This window comes from Eurosta solidaginis, chromosome 3, assembly GCF_040869045.1.
Source record: "Eurosta solidaginis isolate ZX-2024a chromosome 3, ASM4086904v1, whole genome shotgun sequence".
In the NCBI taxonomy this organism is placed as follows: domain Eukaryota; kingdom Metazoa; phylum Arthropoda; class Insecta; order Diptera; family Tephritidae; genus Eurosta; species Eurosta solidaginis.
This window is the reverse complement of record NC_090321.1, coordinates 128,513,938-128,535,331: the sequence shown is the minus strand read 5'-3', so window position 1 is coordinate 128,535,331 and position 21,394 is coordinate 128,513,938. Positions and strand designations below refer to the sequence as shown.

The 21,394-nt window shown below is 42.1% G+C and overlaps 1 protein-coding gene and 1 pseudogene across 7 annotated transcripts in view; one reads left to right on the top strand and one right to left on the bottom strand.

Moving 5' to 3' along the window:
• The window catches only part of LOC137244275 (synaptic vesicle 2-related protein), a 2,198,928-nt gene that overhangs the window by 2,156,331 nt on the left and 21,203 nt on the right, over nt 1-21,394 (top strand). The window lies entirely within an intron of this gene.
• LOC137247323 (ribonucleoside-diphosphate reductase large subunit-like) lies at nt 199-10,231 on the bottom strand (annotated as a pseudogene).

Sequence of the window (21,394 nt, the reverse complement as noted above, 5' to 3'; positions counted from 1 at the left end):
ATGACATTTCCATTGAAAAACGCACGCGGTAAGTATGTCGTAGGTTAGATTTTATTTTATTTCATTGTTGAATTTTTTATTTCTTTTATTTCATTGACAACTTTTGATTTCTTTTCTTTTTTGTTTTAGGTGGCTGGCGCATATCCTTACTGACTGGTGAACCCTCATACGTTTCATAAGTTGATTTAAGAGTGCAGCCTACTCACTCTCGTGTGGATAACGCTTAAGAATTAAGGCGTCTGCAAAACCCTGTATGCCAATACCAATCGGACGATGTCGGAAGTTGGATTTCTTTGCCTCATGCAATGGATAATGATTTACATCGATTATTTTATTTAGATTACGTGTGACAGTCTTTGTAACCTCCTTCAAACGCTTAAAATTGTAAGTTTTTTCTGGTGTTACAAAAATATTAAGCGCAATCGATGCTAAATTACACACTGCCACTTCATCTGGTGCTGAATACTCAACGATTTCTATGCATAAATTACTACATTTAATGGTGCCAACATTTTGTTGATTACTCTTTCTATTACATACATCCTTGTACAGCATATACGGTGTGCCTGTCTCTACTTGCGATTCTATAATGGCAAAACCAAAGGCTTTGTGCTTTTACTTTCTTATTAGCACGCCCCGCTTGCTCATATTTAGAATACAATTTTTCAAACTCATCGCCCCATACTTCATGCAAGCCAGGACATTTGTGTGGGCACATAAGCGACCAATCTTCATTAGCTTCAACCCGTTTCATAAACAGATCTGGTATCCATAGAGCGTAAAATAAATCTCGAGCTCTACGCTCCTCTTTGCCAGTATTTTTCTTTAAATCCAAAAACTCATAACATAACGTGATACATTATTGAATACTCTCAACATTGGTACCCAACCATTTGATGTGCCATTGGTTCCCGCAATTGCTGTGCCTTTTGCGCGTATACAATGTACATTTAGTCCAATACCACCCGCTGGTTTGGAAATTAAAGCACATTGGTGAGCTGAAGTGAATATGCCATCACTCGAATCAGCAACCATAGTTAAAAGGAAACACGATGATAACTGTGGTTGTCTAGTAGCTGCAGCAAAGAGAGTTGGTGAAGCATGTGTAAAATAACGTTCGGATAGTAAGTTGTATGTTTCAATAGCAGCATCAATATCTTCACCATGTATACCAATGGAAACACGCATTAACATGTGCTGTGGACGCTCAACTATTTTACAATTGAGTTTAAGCAAATAAGAACGCTCTAGCGTTTTGAAACCAAAATAATTGTAACCGAGATCATGATCGTATATTATAGCTGAATTTAAGCGATCAGCATTATTCTTTACCACTTCATAATGAAAATCTGATATTATGGGTGTAGCTAAGCCAGTTTCGTCGATCACATGATAATACAATGCACTAATAACATCTGAGAAAAGTTTGTTCGTTTCTTTGTGTAAATTTGATAAAGCAATACGTGCAGCTAGCACTGCATAGTCGGCATGTTGTGTTGTAAGACTTGCTGCAATTTCCGCTGCCAAATTCTCAAGGTCTTGTGTAGTGACACCGCAATATAAACCATTTATTACCTTTAATGTGATGGCTGCCGGATCAATGAAATCCATGTTGAGTCCATAGCAAAGCTTTTGTACGCGTGAAGTAATTTTATCTTAGTGTATATCCTCTTTACGTCCATCTCGCTTAATTACGTATAATTTAGGAGACTTCATTTTTACAATTGTATAACAAAATTTCTTTAAAAATACTATCGGAACATGCAAAATGCGGCTAATTTTTTTTTTCAAGCTGCGAAACGTTCAGGTGATCTGTTAAGAGGCACAACCGAAAACAGCTGGGTCACCGTTAATGGCCAACCTAACAAACTTCCTACTGTTAGATCTCATACATGGAATGGGTGTAGGCAGTTAACGTTGTTGCTTTTTAGCACACCAGCTGCAGGTATGTCAATGATGCGATGCTTTCCCACTCTGCATCAGCAAAGATCACAAACTAGATATGTTTTATGGTCAGGCACCGATCAGGAGTCCTGATTTAAGAGTACTTATCACCGCAGGGCTCATTCCAGTAGTTAGCAAACAGTAGGGAGCAAAAGATACTCTGTTTATGCACCAACGATCTGCTTTGCGCCACGTCCAGTGATAATATCGCTGACTCAAAATGTGGGGCCGTACATTCCCTACCACATTTAGTAGCTAGAGCCCATGGCCTATATAGTGCAAGTCTACTTTTAGGTCGTCTCGATTTAGTTGTGAAAAGGACAGATGAATATTCATTCGTGCCTGTCGGTTGCGCATTTATCGCTGGTTTTGATGAACAGTTGAGGCCTAGTGTAGTTAAAAGCATCCAGGACGGGCTTCATCTGCGCACACGCTGGATGGTTTGATTACCTTTAGACTGCCTGGGTTATATAACATTAGTTAAAAGGAGCGTAAGGGGTAGTGAATGGACCAGTTAACTGTTGAATATGATGATTATACAAATTTGAGAACTCAAGCTTTGGTATTTCTAGATATAACATTGGAAAATAACCTACAGCCAATGACAAATCAAATGCGCGATTATAACATTGGATCCGTACAATCTGTGGTACATCAATTTGATTTGTTGTTGCGAAAGGGAGTCGGCGACATACTGCAAGCAAATAATATGCATGATGCAAAAGAGCTGCAAAAGCTGGTTAATTTATTATGTGCAGACCGTAAAGGTGTGAGATGATGTAAAAAATCAAATACAAAAAGGATAATAGCAGTGTAAGTGCAGCGGAATTCAATGAATTTGTTAAATTATTTACTAATTCACTTTATATAATTGTATTTGTATTGTATAAACTGTATACAATGGTTCGTAAATTCTTACTATGTAGTAATCGAAGTTTGAAAATAAACACAGTACCGAATAACCGTTTAAATGTTTGTGTAGGTCGACGTCGCGGCCGTCCGCGGGGAAAAAGCTGGAAGAAATGGAGGGTCGGAGCACGACGCAATTGCAAAGTAATTACTAGCCTTCAAAACATAGTCCCTAACGGGTCAATCGTTTGGATTTTGCACCTTGCTGTCACTTTCACAAAACAATCAAACCACATTACGGCACTACCGAGGTAAAATTTTAAAAGTAATTCCCTAACCATTAAAATTTGTGTATCAAAATTTTGACCAGCAAGGGAAAGAATTGTTGCAATTGGGTGCCAAATCTGAGCAATAATTTATAGGAGGTTTGCGAAAATGAACGTGTCACGACCCTTTGTAGAATAAAGGACCCGTGAAACTATGCTACTTACATACGACAATGTTATCGGTTTGATAAAGAACAAAAATGAGGAGGGGGAGGGGGGGGGGGGGGGGGGGGGTGGGCGATGGTTTTGGATATGCTTGTTCAGTGAGACGATAAAAAGGAATCTGTCAATCCATTCGTAACTATGAGAAACACCTATTCACCATATTTCGTTAATCCGATTCGCGAGTTAAAAGCTGTTGATTGAATTTGAATATCTCTACCAATGAGTACAATTTGATCGCTCTTCCTGAATAGATAACTTGGAAAATTTCAAATTATGATCATAAACGTTTTTTTCTAAGAGAGAATGGCTGCATTTAAATCATTTCTTGGGTTCTCCCACAACCCATTAGAATTGCGGCCATTCTTCAGTTGGTGATCTGAAAAACTGATTGCCAAACAATCAGATCTTAACGATATGTGATTGTTCGAGTTTCAATTAATTATCAGTATATGCTCTGTTTATAATGGGATAAAATTTCCATGCCTCTTAAACGAATTTTATTCGATTTTTATTTTTTTTTTAAATTGTATTATTTTTGAGATGAAACTACTGTTGGCCTCATGCCTTTAGCCGAGTGCATTTATGTTCTCTGTCAGACAATGGATCTGCGTTAGGGTTCTGGTGTCCTCGTTCGGGGCGAGTGAATGTGGGTTGACTTTTGGAAATTTAAAATATACCAAGGGCTTAAAGCCCTTAGATTCTGTGGCAGATCGGCTCGCCCTTCTGCGGTAGGCTTTTATGATGTCCTCGTTATGGAATAACGAGTGAATGGGATGGTTTCGGGTGTCCTCGCTCGGGGTGAGTGAGTGAATTGTGGGGTTTTCTGTTCAGAGGGCCCTCGGTTAGTATTGTTAAATCACATAGAAAAAAAAATGTTTTTTTTTGTTTGTGAGCTTTTGCTAAACTCTCATGCGTCCTCGTGCCTCTCGCTCCTTTTCCCCATTGCCCACCAGTAGCAAGGTGTAGGATTCCCTCCGGTAGACTCGACACGAGACCGCGGGTAGAAAACCAAAAAAGGAAGATGTAGGATCGCCCTCCGGTAGACTCGCACCATCACGAGACCGGGGGGTTGATTATATTTGGGGCCTCGGGAGAGACACAAGCTTAGGGATAGCGGGGCATCACGGCGCGTGGTTGAACGCGTCTTTATGTCCCGCGCTCCCTTTCCCCATTGTCATCGCGTAGTACGTTTTGAATTCCCTTCCGGTAGACTCGCACCATCACGAGACCGGGGGGTTGATTATAATATATGGCTCGGGAGAAATGCAGGCTTAGGGACAGAGAGACACGAAGACGCGGGTTCCTTAATTTGCCTTCTATGCTATCACCAACCGTGGGCCTCTGATTTTAGGTAGTCGGGGGAAATAGAATTTTGGTTTTTGGGGTTTTGTAAGGCGGCATTTGGCCCCTTATATTTAATCCTCCTTGTCGTGGGACGGAAGGAGTACCAATTTCGTAATTGGTCTAGTTATTTGTCCCTTGTTCGTATGAACGTCAACAACACGCACGCGGTTATCAGAGCCTGGGTGTGTGTTGTCGGCTCTCCCCATTCCCCACTCGTTGGGTTGGAGGTTGTCCTCTTTGATAACAACCAGGTCTCCGGGTTTTAGATTAGGTTGTGGCTGTTTCCACTTGTATCGTTTCTGGATCTCGGTGAGATATTCGGTTTTCCATCGCTTGCAGAAAGTATGATGGAGGGCTCTGAGTTTCTGCCACCGATTGATCATCGAGGCAGGGCTCTCACTCGCATCCGGCTCTGGCGGAGCCACTAGATGGCTGCCAGTGAGGAAATGTCCTGGGGTGAGCGGCTCTAGGTCCGTCGGGTCATTGGACGCCGGGCTGAGCGACCGCGAGTTCAGGCATGCCTCGATGCGGCACAAGAGGGTATGGAATTCCTCGAAGGCGAATTTGTGTTGTGAGGCTATCTTTTTGAAATGGCTTTTGAAGCTTTTCACTCAAACCTCCCACAGCCCTCCCATATGGGGAGCGCCCGCAGGGATGAAATGCCACGTGAGTGACTGGTGGCTGTACTTTGAGTCAGCGTTCTCTCGCGCTTGTGAGATGAAGGTCTTGAATTCTGATCGTAAGGATCGTGACGCTCCGACAAAGTGGTGTGATGGTAGCGTGCTCCGCCTATCACACCGTATGCCCTGGGTTCAACTCCCGGGCAAAGCAACATCAAAATTTTAGAAATAAGATTTTTCAATTAGAAGAACATTTTTCTAAGCGGGGTCGCCCCTCGGCAGCGTCTGGCAAGCACTCCGATTGTATTTCTGCCATGAAAAGCTCTCAGTGAAAACTCATCTGCCTTGCAGATGCCGTTCGGAGTCGGCATAAAACATGTAGGTCCCGTCCGGCCAATTTGTAGGGAAAAATCAAGAGGAGCACGACGCAAATTGGAAGAGAAGCTCGGCCTTAGATCTCTTCGGAGGTTATCGCGCATTACATTTATTTTTTTTATTGTCGGAGTACATATCTTTCGGGCATCCGCGTCTAGATATAAAACGGGCAAAAGCCGCAAGAAATGATGGGGTGCTGAGGTCAGTAGTGGCCTCCAGATGAATCGCTCGTGTGGAAAACACACGAAAAGGCAGACATAGCCTTTGGATAGTCGACACCCTCCACAGCGGTAACTTTTGATGTCGAAGGGTCCGGCGAAGTCGACTCCAGTATTCGTAAATGCACGGCTGAATGTCGTGCGTTCGCGAGGGAGAATACCCATAAGTTGGGTATGAGCACGCTTTCGGTGTATAGTGCAAACTTTGCAATTGTGAATTGTTGCCCTAATCATGGTTTTGATGTTAGGTATCTAGTATTGGGTGCGTATCAGACGTAACATGAGTTGGTTTTCCCCATGCAGACTTTGTTGATGAAACATTAGGACTGGCAGACGGGATAACCGGCAGTTGTATGGGAGGAGGATTGGGTGGCGTTCATTAAAGGCTAAGTCCTTTGACGCCCCGAGTCGCCCTCCTACCCGAATGATGCCATGTTGGTCTAGATAGGGATTAAGTGAGAGTATTGCACTTTTCCCTGCAATTGGTTTTCCGGCCTTTAGATCTTTATATTCGGAACTATAGTGTTGTTTCTGATAGATTTTAATTAAGAGTTGGGTTACTGATTTGATCTCATCAGGAGAGATTAAAGGTGACTTGACCTGAAATGATTTTTTTTTTTTGGGGTGAGTTCTTCGGTAGAACCTCATAACGTATGAGAGCACCCGTAAAGCCCTAGGTAGGTCTGAAAAGCGTTGGAGAATATCGGTAGTATTTACTGTTGTTGTTGCGCAGGTCTTCGCCCTCTTTTCCTCTACGGAAGTGATGTAGTCACTTTCTTGTGCTGGCCATTGGGAAGTGTCTTCCCAAGCAGCCAAGAAGGTCCCTGCCACCACAACGAATTGTTGACCAATTCAGACGCAGGTAATCCTCTGCTACCTAAATCTGCTGGGTTTGATTCTGAATTTACGGGCAACCAGTCCTTATTTCCGACCATGTCGATGATTTTGGTGATCCGATGTGCGACGAAAGTGGACCAGGAACAAGGCGGTTTCCTTATCCATGCGAGGAGGATCGTTGAATCCGTGCACAGGTGAACTCTCACTGGTCCCAATTTAAGGTTCCTGAAAATTGATTCGGCGATTTCCGTTAACAGTACGGCTCCGCAAAGTTCCAATCGTGGAAGCGACAGGGTTTTCATCGGGGCTACTCGGGTTTTTGCTAGCAGCAGGTTTGTCCAGATGTCGTTATCCGTTTTCACGCGCATGTAAATGGCTGCTGCGTAGGCCTTCTCGGATGCGTCACAAAATCCCTGGATCTCGATGTCGGTTCCTGGAGAAAAGTTGACCCATCTAGGTATCCTGATTTTATCGATTTCATGGTATTGGTCGGTGAAGGTTTTCCATTTTTCGAGCGTACTGGTCGATACTGGGTCGTCCCAAGCGGTGCCTTCTAACCAAATACTCTGCATGAGTATTTTGGCCACAATGACCATTGGCGCAAGCCATCCTAATGGATCGAGAAGTTTGGCGATTGCTGATAGTATCGCTCTCTTTGTAATGTTTTCCGGGTTGTCCAGCGTCCCTGTTTTAAAATAAAATAAATCGGAGAGGGCATTCCATCGAATTCCTAATGCTTTAACTGAACTGGTATCTTCGAAGGCCAGGAAGTTTTCACTGAGGAGGTCTGCTTTGGGGATGTCCCTTAGAATGTCCTCTGAATTGGATGTCCATTTGCGAAGTGGAAAGCCCGCGGAGTGTATGACTTGACGAATTTCATCTCTGGCTTTAATGGTCGATGTGATCGTATGTCCACCCGCTAACACGTCATCTAGATACATGTATTCTCGCAGTATGCTAGCCGCTGTAGGGTGTGAACTTGCGACGTCATCTGCTAGTTGTAGGAGCGTTCTAATCGCGAGATATTGTGCGCAATTCACTCCGAAGGTAACCGTCTTTAATTCGTAGAGACTAATAGGGTCATTCGGGGAAGTGCGATATACAATGCGTTGAAATTTGGTGTGATTTTCGTTCACCCAAATTTGACGATACATCTTTTCGATGTCGCTATTGAAGACAAAACGGTATAGTCTCCATCGTAATATAAGGATGGGTAGATCGGCTTGTAGAACTGGGCCTGGGAGTAGAATATCATTTAAGCTATTACCGTTGGCCGTAGGGCTCGAGGCATTGAATACTACGCGTACCTTTGTATTGATTCTTTCCGCTTTAATAACGGCGTGGTGGGGCAGGAAGTAATGATCCGAATCGTCGGATGGGATATTCCTTTTTAATTTTCTCATATGTCCAAGAGTTTCATATTCTGACAACACTCGAACATATTCTTTACCTAAAACTGGGTTTTTTATTAGCCGCCCCTCATTCCGGAAGAATTGAGAGCATGCTCGTTTCAGGGATGGTCCTAAATTAATGTTATTAGGGTAATTCTGCCTGAATGGTAGTGATACTGTGTATCTTCCATCTTCATCACATTTCGTTGTTTCTTTAAATAATTTTTCGCAATACCTCTCCTCTTCATTTAATATTTTATTTTTGGGTACATTTTCTACCTCCCAGAAAGCTTTGAGTTGGTTGTCTAACGCAACCTCGTTGTAGAAAGACATAATGCTCTTCGTTGGATTCGGTGATTCGATACGACCGGTTAGTATCCAACCGAACACTGTCTCTTGGGCTAAGAATGTGTTTAACACATTCTTCTTTATACCGCTCATTATAATTTGGGGATATATGTCTCCGCCAAGTATGAGGTCTACGTCTTCGTTGACGTAGAACCTCTTGTCTGCCAAAACCAATTCTGGGAATGCCTGCATAGTCATTGCGTTGATATGGCAGGATGGAAGTTTCCCAGTGAGTTTCGCTACACCCGTAAGTCAGGCTGAAGCAGGGATCCACTGATGAACGTAATTCGATGTTGGATGCTTCTTTCACCTTAGGTGACACCGCATTTGTGACGCCTGAGACATGGGCATGCATTTTCCTCGCTGGCAAATTGATTCTGCGTTTCAGTCTTTCAGTTATAAAGGAACATTCAGACCCAGAATCAATTAATGCCCGTGCGGAGAAGTCGGTACCATTTTGGTGAATGTGTACGCGAGCAGTTCCTAATAGCACATCTGTGCTGGAATTGGCATAGCAGGATTTGACATTCTGGTTCGTAGATGAAGGTGGTTGTCCCGATTCCTGTCTTTTCCGTGCCTGTACCGAAGGTGATGGGATATTATCCGCATCTTTGAAAAGGTTGCGCACCGCCGGTTGCTGAAGTGTGTCCGCATGCAGCAGCGTGTGGTGACGAGAGTGGCATTTGGAACAGTTGTACGAACTGGTGCACCTCGTCACTGTGGTTCCTGGGGATAAACAATTCAGGCAGCCATTTGTGGATTTGACGAATTTAATCCTTTCTACCGGGTTTAGGTCGCAAAACGTGAACAGTTGCGTAATCTGTGCTCCGTAGATTTGCACATTTTACACATTGCTTTTGTTGTTTGTTTGGTTACTTTTGTTTGAAAAGCACCAAGTCTTTTTGTAGGGGTTTCTGTCGACTGGCGCGACGTGTTTGACTTTTGCACGTTAGACGTGGCATTCCCTGTAAAACCAGACACGGTTTTAAGTGTCTGGAAACGATTTGACAAGAATTTGTCCATATCCTCCCACTTGGATATGTCCGTCTTGTGATCAATGCTCTGCTCCCATAGAGCCAACGTATTCTCGGGAAATTTTGTCGAACATAAATAAGTAATAATCGCATCCCAATTTGAAACGTCAATCTGATGTGTTTTTAAGGATGCTAAACAATTATTTATGTCGCGCTGTAAGGTTTTGATTGAGCTGCCGCACTCGCTATCTATCTTTTTTAGATTAAACAAAATTTGTAGTTGTGAGTTTACGAGAATCCGCTTATTCTCGAATCTCTCACATAGGTTTTTCCAGGCTGTTTCGAAGCCTTCATTTGTCAAAGGACATTTCTTGACAATGTCCTTTGCCTCACCTTGGGTTTTTTGGTTAAGGTGGAACGACTGTTATTTTTATAGATGGCCGTGAACAGGTCACGAAACGTTGGCCAAGATAGGTAGTCGCCCTTGAATACCTCAGTATCGCAAGCTGGCAGGCGGATACTTTGTTCACGCGCACGCCCTCCTTCAGGTCGAACCTGACTATCTCTTTCCTGCTTCAATTTGGCTTGAAGTTCCTCCATGTTCGACATGCATCGCAAAAATACGGAATATGCAGCTTTATGCTTGATCTTGACCGCTGCAATTTTCTTTGCGTCGAGCGTGTCAGAGCCAAGCAACTCCTCTAGGGCGTTCTCTGCTTTTTCCCACTTAGCTTGCAACTCTTTTTGCTGTATTGCACACTCGTGCAGAGCCGCACTGATATCATTAAAATCGGCCTCGAATTCGATTATTCGATCGGCCAATCTAATGTAAGAATCCATGTTCATGGTTGAAAGGTGGAGAGCAAATTAACCAAGGGATGTAAAAACTTTGAAAACCTGAGCGAATCACCCAACCAAGAACTATTAAAATTACGCATAATTGATTTCTTACTTTTAATTTGTTTATTTTTATCTGACTTTGCAGATTATTTGTGCCTTAAAACAGGGAGCAGGGGGAATCAACACCAATGTGTATTGTGCGAAGTAAAGGGCGGCCACTCGTCACTTCAACCTTCAATTTTATTATAAAATAAGTGCGCGCGTTGATATAAACTCGACGAAAAGTGTGAAAACCGTGAAATAAATCTTATGCAACAAAGAACAAAACTGTGTAACAAGATTAATTAGAGAAATTAGTGAAAGTAATAGTGACGCAAAAGAAAATTCAATGCCGCAATCGAATGGCGTGAATTTTTTTTGTGAAAGTGAGGTTATGTGCACCTCTTCCCTGTGCTGTGTCTGGAGAGCCTTACCGCTGGTGGGGGGACATACCAGATAGTCACAAGGAATCTTAAACAATGTTAATGCAACGCGTTTGTACTTATTTTCCTTTTTGGCACTACACAGTTTTTTCACACTTTTCGCGGTTAATTATAATCACGTATGGCACTTTAAATCGATTTTTCGCACTTTTTTATTTATTAGTTTTGAACCAAAAAAAATGTGGCAAGAAATATTGCACTTACTTTGAACTTTTTTGGTGATTCTTATACTGTCGCTGATGTGGCAAAATGGCTTGATCTCTCAGTGCTTTTGCACGCTGGTATGAAATAATAGCCTTTTTTTGGTTGTGGCAAAAATTCTCCGGCTAACTTTTTATGTTAGGAATTCTGAAGTGTGTGCGGTCAGCTATGGTATCTTGTGATGTGGACTGTTTATAGGTACTGTATTCCAAATTCCTGGTGAAGATGGACCAAATGTTCGGCCGGGGTGCGTTTGCTCCTGGAGGTAGGTGGACGCACCGGGGTCGATCTCAGTGGGAATAAGCGGGTTGGAATAAAATAAGAGAATACGAGATTTCTCGTTATAAAAGATATGATTTATTGGGTAAAAGTAAAATAAACTGGTTACAATATTACTTGTTTAGGCCCAATGCCTAACTTTCACTTGATTGACGGCGCCCCTCCCTAATGTTTTAATAATATTTCCAGCCACCCACACTCACGCCGCATTTGTGTGCATGCATGCACATGCATGCGTTGCGTACACATGCATGTGTGTGTGCAGGTTGTCAGCACCCATGCACCTATACGTAAGGGTGGTTGTGTGTGTGGTTTTTCCCCTCCTTAATACCAGAGGACCTTTTCGCGGCTTAGCGGTTGTCATCAACGGCACAACCGGCCTCTTTTTCGATCAACCGCCTACCGATACGCATCGTCCAAGGATCAACGCTGTACTTTGCTACACAGGTAAAATAACCCTTGTCATCTTTACATTGTACATTTCCATTCAATTCGATTAAATACATTATTATAACGAGGAATTCCTCTTGGTGTTTTCTTTCTCGTATTTCTTTCGAGTGCACTATCAACCCGAGATCGACCCGTGTACGCCTACCCATTGCCGGTTTAGACGCACCCAGGCCGAACATTGGTCCTCCTCACCAGGAACTAAAAGCGCCTCTTTATATATACAGTCCACAACACAGCACATTTGCCTACTACTAAATTTGCACGAATTGCCACAAAAAAATCATCAAAAGTTTATTTGTCACAGCATAGTCCAGCAGAACCACCAAAAAGTTGGAAGTTTGATACTATACACGACATTAGCAGCCGCCGGAGCCACAGCCATCACATCAATTTTTCCACAAAAACAAAGTAAGTTTATATTTCTTGCCACTTTTTTTTTGAGTGTTGTTTTTTGCAAAGTAAAGAAAAAAACCCCGTGCAGTCCGCGAAAAATTAAAAATAAAAGTGAAAACAGTGAAGTGATTTAGTGAGCACCAATTTATTTTTCTAATTTCAAAGGTTAAATCACTCGGTTTGTTAGCCTTTATTTTCAGTCCTTGTGATTATCTGGTCTATCTCCCCACCAGTGGTAAGGTTTTCCAGACACAACACAAGGAAGAGTGTAACCTAACCTCACTTTCCGCACCATACTAAATAGGTTTTTGTTGTTGTTTTTTTTGTACTTCACAAACACGAACTTAAGTTCAATTTAATTAATTAATCCGGTGCTCACTTCACTTTTTAAACACTTTTTACAATTTTTTTGGCGCTTGTTTTGCAATATCGCACGCATTTTTTCACTTCTTCAAAAATACACCCATTATTTGTGGAGGTGGCGAGTGGTCCCCTTTTTGTTGTTGCCGCTGAGACAAAAATTTGTACATAAAATCTTTTGCTGTTTTCGCTGCTGTGACAAAAAGTCCAAAAATAAATCCTTTTTGCTGTCCCTGTTGTGACAAGAAGTTGAAAAATAAACCTCTGTTGTTGTTGCTACCGAGACAAAAAGTCTGCAATATAAAAAGAAATAATAAAGCTTCGAATTTCAATAGTGTTTATTTACGGCTGGGCAGGTATTTTTACTCAAAATCGTTCCATCTCTCTAATCAGCAATTATTTCTTTAATAAATTCAAATAAGACCATGGAAACCTACATCAGACTGGTAGAATTAATCGCAGAGTTTGATACAGATTACAGCCTTATTCCGGAAAGCGACCATAGCAAACACACCCTTGCGATACAGCAGGAAGAGTTGCGGTCCTTGTGGAAGAAGGTAAAGTCTGCGTTTGATTCACTACTAGGATCTGAGGAGGTGTCAGGGGATGACGTTATGGCGGTAAGAAAAAAGCAAAAAGCAGCATACGCAATCTACATGCGATGCCTAGCGTCTATATCTGCTGAGGCAGAAAAATACAAGAAAGAGGACAAGAACGTCAACCCTGAGCAAGAACCTCATGCGCATAAAATTCGCCTCCCTGCTTGCGACACGGAAGTTTTTAAAGGGGATTATCTGTCTTGGCCAACTTTTCACGTAAATTTATATAAACAATTCCAGCTTGAAAGGGGTGGAAAAGTTATTCCATCTCAACAACAAAAAGCAGGGCGAAGCAAAAGATATCATTAAAAAATGCCCTCTCACAAATGAAGGTTTCGAGATGGCCTGGAAAAACTTGTGTGAAAGATACGAAAACAAACGCATCTTAGTTAACACACAACTACAAATTTTATTTAGCTTAAAAAAGGTAGAAAATGAGTGTGGCAGTTCAATAGAAAAGCTGCAAAATGATATAAATAATTGTATTTCGTTCCTCAAATGCCACAAAATTGACACTTCCAATTGGGATGCAATCCTGACCTATCTAAGCTCAACCAAGTTACCAGAGAGCACGCTGGCTCTTTGGGAGCAAAGTATAGACCATAAAATGGACATATCCAAGTGGGAGGATATGGATAAATTCCTGTCTAATCGGTTTCAGACACATGAAACAGTGTCTGGTTTTACAGGGCATGCCACTTCGAAAGTGCAAAAACAAAACGCGTCGCGACAATCGTCAAAAACCCCTACGAAAAGACTTGGTGCTTTTCAAACGAAAGTATCCAAGCAAACAATAAAATCAATTTGTAAAATGTGTAAATCCCCTGAACACAGATTACGCAACTGTTCACGCTTCTGCGAGTTAACCCCAGTAGAAAGGATTAAATTTATAAAATCCACAAGTGGCTGTCTGAATTGCTTATCCCCAGCACACACCGTGACAAAGTGCACCAGTTCCTACAACTGTTCCAAATACCACTCTCGTCACCACACGCTCCTGCATGCGGATACATCTCAGCACACGGCTGTACGCAATCCTTTCAAAGATGCGGATAATACCCAAACAACTTTGGCACAGGCGCGACAATCTGCGAACCAGAATGTAAAATCCTGTCATGCCAATTCCAGCACAGGCGTGATATTAGGAACTGCTCGCGCACACATTCGCCATAATGGTACCGACTTCTCCGCACGGGCATTAATTGATTCAGGGTCTGAATGTTCCTTCATAACTGAAAGACTGAAACGCAGAATCAATTTGCCAGCGAGAAAAATGCATGCCCGAGTTTCAGGCATCACAAATGCGGTGTCAGCTCAGGTGAAAGAGGCATCCAAAATTTAATTACGTTCACCAATGGATGCCTGCTTCAGCCTGACTACACCCGTTCTAGTCCTAGCCAAACTCACTGGGAATCTTCCATCCTGCCATATCAACGCCATGACTATGCAGGCATTCCCAGACTTGGTTTTGGCAGACAAAAGGTTCTACATCAACGAAGACGTAGACCTCATACTTTGAGGAAACATATATCTCCAAATTATACTGAGCGGTCTGAAAAAGAATATACTAAATACACTCTTGGCCCAAGAGACAGTGTTCGGTTGGATACTAACCGGTCGCATCGAAGCACCGAGTCCAACGAAGAGCATCATGTCATTCTACAACGAAGTTGCGTTGGACAACCAATTAAAAGCTTTCTGGGAGGTAGAAAATATTCCCAAAAACAAAATGCTTAATGAAGAAGAAAGGTATTGTGAACAATTATTTAAGGACACAACAAAACGTGATGAAAGTGGAAGATATACAGTTTCGCTACCATTCAGGCAGGATTACCCTGAGAAGATTGCATTAGGACCGTCCCTAAAGCGCGCATGTTCACATTTCTTCAGAAATGAGGGGCGGTTACTGAAAAACCAAGAGTTAGGGAAAGAGTATGTTCGGGTGTTATCCGAATACGAAACGCTTGGACATATGAGAAAAATTAAAAATAATGTGCCATCCGACGATTCGGATAATTATTGCCTGCCCCACCACGCCGTTGTAAAGGTGGAAAATACCACCACCAAGGTGCGCGTCGTCTTCAACGCGTCAAGTCCTTCAGCAAATGGCATTAGTCTAAACGACATACTCCACCCAGGTCCAGTACTCCAAGCAGACTTGCCTATTTTAATTCTACGTTGGAGACTATACCGCTTTGTCTTTAATAGCGACATAGAAAAGATGTATAGGCAGATTTGGGTGACCGATAATCACGCCAAATTTCAAAGAATTGTCCATCCAACATCCCCCAACGAACCCATCAGTCTTTACGAACTAAAGACTGTCACCTTTGGTGTAAACTGCGCCCCCTACCTCGCGACACGGTCACTTCTACAATTGGCTGATGATGTAGAAAATACCCACCCAATAGCATCGGGTATATTACGCGAAAGTATGTATGTCGACGAAGTTTTATCTGGAACGCATACAATAGCGTCAACTATCAAAGCAGGGAACGAGATTCGCGAAGCATTACACTCAGCTGACTTTCCATTGCGCAAGTGGACATCCAATTGTGAGGAAATCCTTCAGGAAATCCCCAAAACGGATTTGCTCAGCGAGGACTTCCTAGCGTTTGAAGAGGCTAGCTCGATGAAGGCACTCGGAATACGATGGAACGCGCATTCAGACATGTTTTACTTCACCGCAGGAGTTTTAGAGAATGGCGAGAACATCACCAAACGCGCAATCCTATCCGCTATAGCCAAACTTTTCGATCCTTTAGGCTGGCTTGCACCAATGGTCATAGTAGCAAAAATACTAATGCAGAACATCTGGTTAGAGGGCACCGGATGGGATGAACCTGTCTCCCCAACTACCTTAGAACGGTGGGAAAATTTCACCCAACACTATAGCGAAATAGGTAACATTAGGATACCGCGGTGGGTAAATTTTTCACCGGAAGACGACATAGAAATCCACGGCTTCTGTGACGCTTCCGAGAAAGCATATGCGGCAGCGATATACATGCGCGTGAAAAGAAACGATCAGGTTTTCATACACTTACTTTTAGCGAAAACCAGAGCAGCTCCAGTGAAAACCATCTCGCTACCACGTTTAGAACTATGCGGCGCCGTGCTGCTTGCAGAGATCATGGAATCAATATTCAGAAACATTCATCTGGGACCAGCAAAAGTTCACCTCTGGACGGATTCAACCATCGTACTCGCATGGATAAGAAAGCCGCCCTGTTCCTGGTCAACCTTCGTCGCACACCGAATCACTAAGATCGTCGATATGGTCGGTAGCAAGGACTGGCTTCACGTGGACTCGGAATCTAATCCAGCGGATCTAGGAAGCAGAGGACTACTTGCATCAGAGTTGGTCAACAATTCGTTGTAGTGGCAGGGACCTTCTTGGCTGCAAGAAAACAATTCCCACTGGCCAGCACAAGAGACCGAATACAAAACGTCAATTGAGGAGAAGAGGGCACAAACATATGCCACGACAAGGGTAGATCAGGTAGATATTCTCGACCGTTTTTCAAATTTACCCAGGGCTTTGAAGGTTCTATCCTATGTTAGGAGGTTTTATAAAAGAACTCACCCAAAAACTAAAGCAATGTTCCACGAAAGGTCATGTATAATCTCAGCCGATGAGATTAAGGCAACGACTCAAGCATTAATACGAGTCTGCCAGAAACAATTTTACGGGACAGAATATTTAAAATTGAAAAATAGGGAACCTATCGATCGAAAGAGTGAAATACTGTCCCTAAACCCATATATCGACAAAGATGATATTATTAGAACAGGGGGGCGTCTAGGGGCGTCAAAAGACATGTCATACAACGAGCGTCATCCGATCATCTTGCCTTACAACTGTAGGCTGTCTCGCCTTACAGTTATGATGGCTCATCATGACTCCCTTCATGGCGAGAACCAGCTCATGCTCCGTCTCATCCGAACCCAATACTGGATACCGAATGTCAAGACCATGATCAGAGCCGTCATCCAAAATTGCAAAACCTGCACTATTCATCGAAAGCAGGCACAGTCCCAACTTATGGGTACCCTTCCCTGCGAACGCGTTCACCAATACCGGGGTAGACTTTGCGGGGCCTTTCGACATCAAAAGCTACCGCGGTAGGGGATGTCGACTGTCCAAAGGCTACGTATGCCTATTTGTCTGTATCTCCACTAAGGCCATCCACCTAGAAGCCACTAGTGACCTAACCAATCCATGCTTCCTCGCAGCCTTTTCGCGTTTTATCGGGAGAAGAGGATGTCCGAAAAACATCTACTCCGACAATGGTACGAACTTTGTCGGAGCTTCCAGATCTCTACGATCGGAATTCAAAGCCTTCCTGGCAGAAAGCCGAGACAAAACAGTCTCCAGGTATAGCCATCAATCATTAACTTGGCATTTTATTCCCGCCGGCGCGCCACATATGGGCGGCTTGTGGGAGGCGGGAGTGAAGAGCTTCAAAAGCCACTTCAAAAAGGTCGCGTCTCCCCATAAGTATACTATGGAGGAGTTCCAAAGACTTTTGTGCCGCATTGAGGCGTGCCTCAATTCGCGCTCTCTTAGTCCAGGGTCAAACGACCCAACGGATCTGGAACCACTAACCCCAGGACATTTTATAACCGGCAGCCACCTGCTGGCTCCACCAGAACCAGATGCCAGTGAGAGTTCTGCCTCGATGATCAATCGATGGCAGAAACTCAAAGCCCTCCATCACACTTTCTGCAAACGATGGAAGGTGGAATATCTATCCGAACTTCAAAAACGAGTGAAGTGGAAGCATCCCAAAGAAAATATCAAAGTGGGAGATCTCGCTGTCCTCAAAGAGGACAACTTATCTCCCAACGAGTGGAGGCTAGGTAGAGTCGTCAACGTACACCCCGGTGAAGATAACCGAGTACGTGTAGTCGACCTCTTTACCGAGAAGGGTCAAGTCAGACGACCTTTGGTCAAACTGATCCTTCTTCCCAACGGAGGAGACGGAGTGCGAGAAGGCCAATAGGTTCTCGTAACAATCCCTCCGTTCCCCTCCCTCACTCCCTTCCGAACTCCACTTCCCTATCGATAATCCACCAAAAACCCAGCGCTCGCCCACCGAGGCCAATCAATAACCCTAACGCAGACTCAGGGTCTGCCACGAAACGCAGATGCACTCACCCAAAGGAACGAGGCCAAACAATAACCTAATGCAGATTCGATATCTGCTACAGAACCTAAAGACATTCGGCCCATTATATTTTAGATTTTCAAAAACATCCCAAAATTCACTCGCTCACCCCGAGCGAGGTCACCAGAAGCCCTAACGCAGACCCACTATCTGCCAAAGAACATAAAGGCCTTCGGCCTATTTTATTTACTATTTTCAAAACAAACCCCAATTCACTCGTTATTCCACAACGAGGACAACAGAAAAGCCTACCGCAGAAGGGCGAACCGATCTGCCTCAAGAAGACAGCTGCACTTGTTTAGATTTAAGAAATATTGGTGGGCACGTATTAGAAGTCGACCTTCTGTTCTATTAATTCCGTCGGTCCGGACGATTCGTCTCCATTTGAGAATTTGGAGAATCGGTTTTGTATTTGTAATATTATGCATATTCGGACCTCGTGAGGTAGTATCAAAGAACGTATTCCGACTATTCTAAATTCACGGTTTATCCGGAACGCTTCCATGAATACTTAACGGAAAAGTGCTTTCCGAAATTTCAGAATAAAAAAGTGAATACTCCCTGTGTAACAGGACTGCACAAAAGCTTGACTCTTCTGTCAAAGGCAAGGTATGGATATAAAGGTCTGGGACAATAAGCCATTTTGTTTTTTTGGGTTCTTGCCTGTTCATTGCGGCCGCTGAGTGGCGTATCACCCCATGTCGTCCTATATTGGAGTTGGATTGGAGAACGTCTTATCTCGGAAGGCTTTTCACTAGCTCCCCCTTATAACAAGATGCACTGAACTTGTGCTAATATAGGGGGTTTTTAGCAACCGAGCTTGGGATGGTGCGTTTTTTGAATAACGTTCTAGCATACGGCACTCTTCAAACAATTTCGGACAGAATAACCAAACCAACATGACTTTATCAATTCCCGAAATATTTAGTAGAAAAATTAATTATTTCCCCCAACACCTTTGGCATTTACAAATTTATTTCACTACTAATATACTACCTGGTCATCCGGCCCAATAAATTTTTAACTACCAAAGATACTTGTCTACTTCAACCTTTTAAATGGAGTTCTTGAGGAAATTCTGAGTGTGAAGCGTGCTAATGTGAGGTGCGTTTTTTTTTTTTTGTTTTTTTTTTTTTTTGGAAAAGGACTATCGGAACCATAAACGATGCACTAATTTCTGTACTCTACTGTATATGCGATGTTCATCGTAAAATTCAACACAATATTTTGACGTCCTAATCGGTTAAACCGCAGAAAGATTTTTACGTACATATTTCATACTCTGTTGTGGACCGTTGCTATTCCAAAGAAGGAGTCAATGGACTAAACCAGACTAACGTAAATGCCCGATTTATATCTTTTGATTCTTGCAAAGTGTACGGACATTTACGTTACGCACTTATGAAATGCGTATGCGAATGCTGTGTATGGAATGCGGTTAAGAATTATTTTAATTAATATTGTGTATTGTATTATTATTTGATTAATAATTAGCTTATTTTTAAAACGAAAATATGAAAAAAAATCATTTTAACATCCTCTCTAGTTTTAAATATTTAGTTAGCTTTTATTTGAAATTTTAACATTGAAACATTAGATGCGCAAATGAATTTAAAAAAAATGAAAATGTAAACTATGTATAGTCTAGTTCGAAATTCGTAATTTCTGCTTTTATCTAAATTTTAATGCTACTCATGGGAAATTATAAATTTCTTTAAAATGATGATGTTTCCGACATAGTAGAAGTTTGTGAATAATGGAATAATCGAATTTATTAAATCGCGAAATATCCTGTTATCGTGAAACCACTTAAACAAATCAGTTTTTCATATGAGCTACATAAGTCACAAGCTTACTTAACAAGGCACGGGAGAAAAGGCTTTGAAGAGATTTACAAGGTATAATCGAAACAGCTGTCGCCTTGTCCGTCCTGATGTCCCGTTGTTTAAATTTTTCCCAAATTATTAAATAAATTATAAAATTAAAAAATTGCTTCAAATAAATGTTTTCATACATTTGAAAAAGCAATATGGGCAATCCCCGATCATTAAAATCATACAAACAGACAAAATTGGTTAATTCGTTGTAGTTCTATAAATAGAACGAAAACAGCAACAAAAACCAAAGTTTCTTTGAAAACCGCCGTACCAAGCATAGCTTTAACACATAATTGCATACGAAGTATGCAATGTGTAAATGATTAAAATATGCAAAAAGAAGGCAATTGGGAAGAACTTTACAACAGGCATGACGTAGCTGAATGCGTTTACAACCATTTCAACTATCGTAGGAGTGCGAGTTCGACTCCCACTCCCGGAAGAAAAGGCTCTGAAGAGATTTACAAGGTATAATCGAAACAGCTGTCGCCTTGTCCGTCCTGATGTCACGTTGTTTAAATTTTTCCCAAATTATTAAATAAATTATAAAATTAAAAAATTGCTTCAAATAAATGTTTTCATACATTTGAGAAAGCAATATGGGCAATCCCCGATCATTAAAATCATACAAACAGACAAAATTGGTTAATTCGTTGTAGTTCTATAGATAGAACGAAAACAGCAACAAAAACCAAAGTTTCTTTGAAAACCGCCGTACCAAGCATAGCTTTAACACATAATTGCATACGAAGTATGCAATGTGTAAAAGATTAAAATATGCAAAAAGAAGGCAATTGGGAAGAACTTTACAACAGGCATGACGTAGCTGAATGCGTTTACAACCATTTCAACTATCGTAGGAGTGCGAGTTCGACTCCCACTCCCGGGAGAAAAGGCTTTGAAGAGATTTACAAGGTATAATCGAAACAGCTGTCGCCTTGTCCGTCCTGATGTCACGTTGTTTAAATTTTTCCCAAATTATTAAATAAATTATAAAATTAAAAAATTGCTTCAAATAAATGTTTTCATACATTTGAAAAAGCAATATGGGCAATCCCCGATCATTAAAATCATACAAACAGACAAAATTGGTTAATTCGTTGTAGTTCTATAAATAGAACGAAAACAGCAACAAAAACCAAAGTTTCTTTGAAAACCGCCGTACCAAGCATAGCTTTAACACATAATTGCATACGAAGTATGCAATGTGTAAAAGATTAAAATATGCAAAAAGAAGGCAATTGGGAAGAACTTTACAACAGGCATGACGTAGCTGAATGCGTTTACAACCATTTCAACTATCGTAGGAGTGCGAGTTCGACTCCCACTCCCGGGAGAAAAGGCTTTGAAG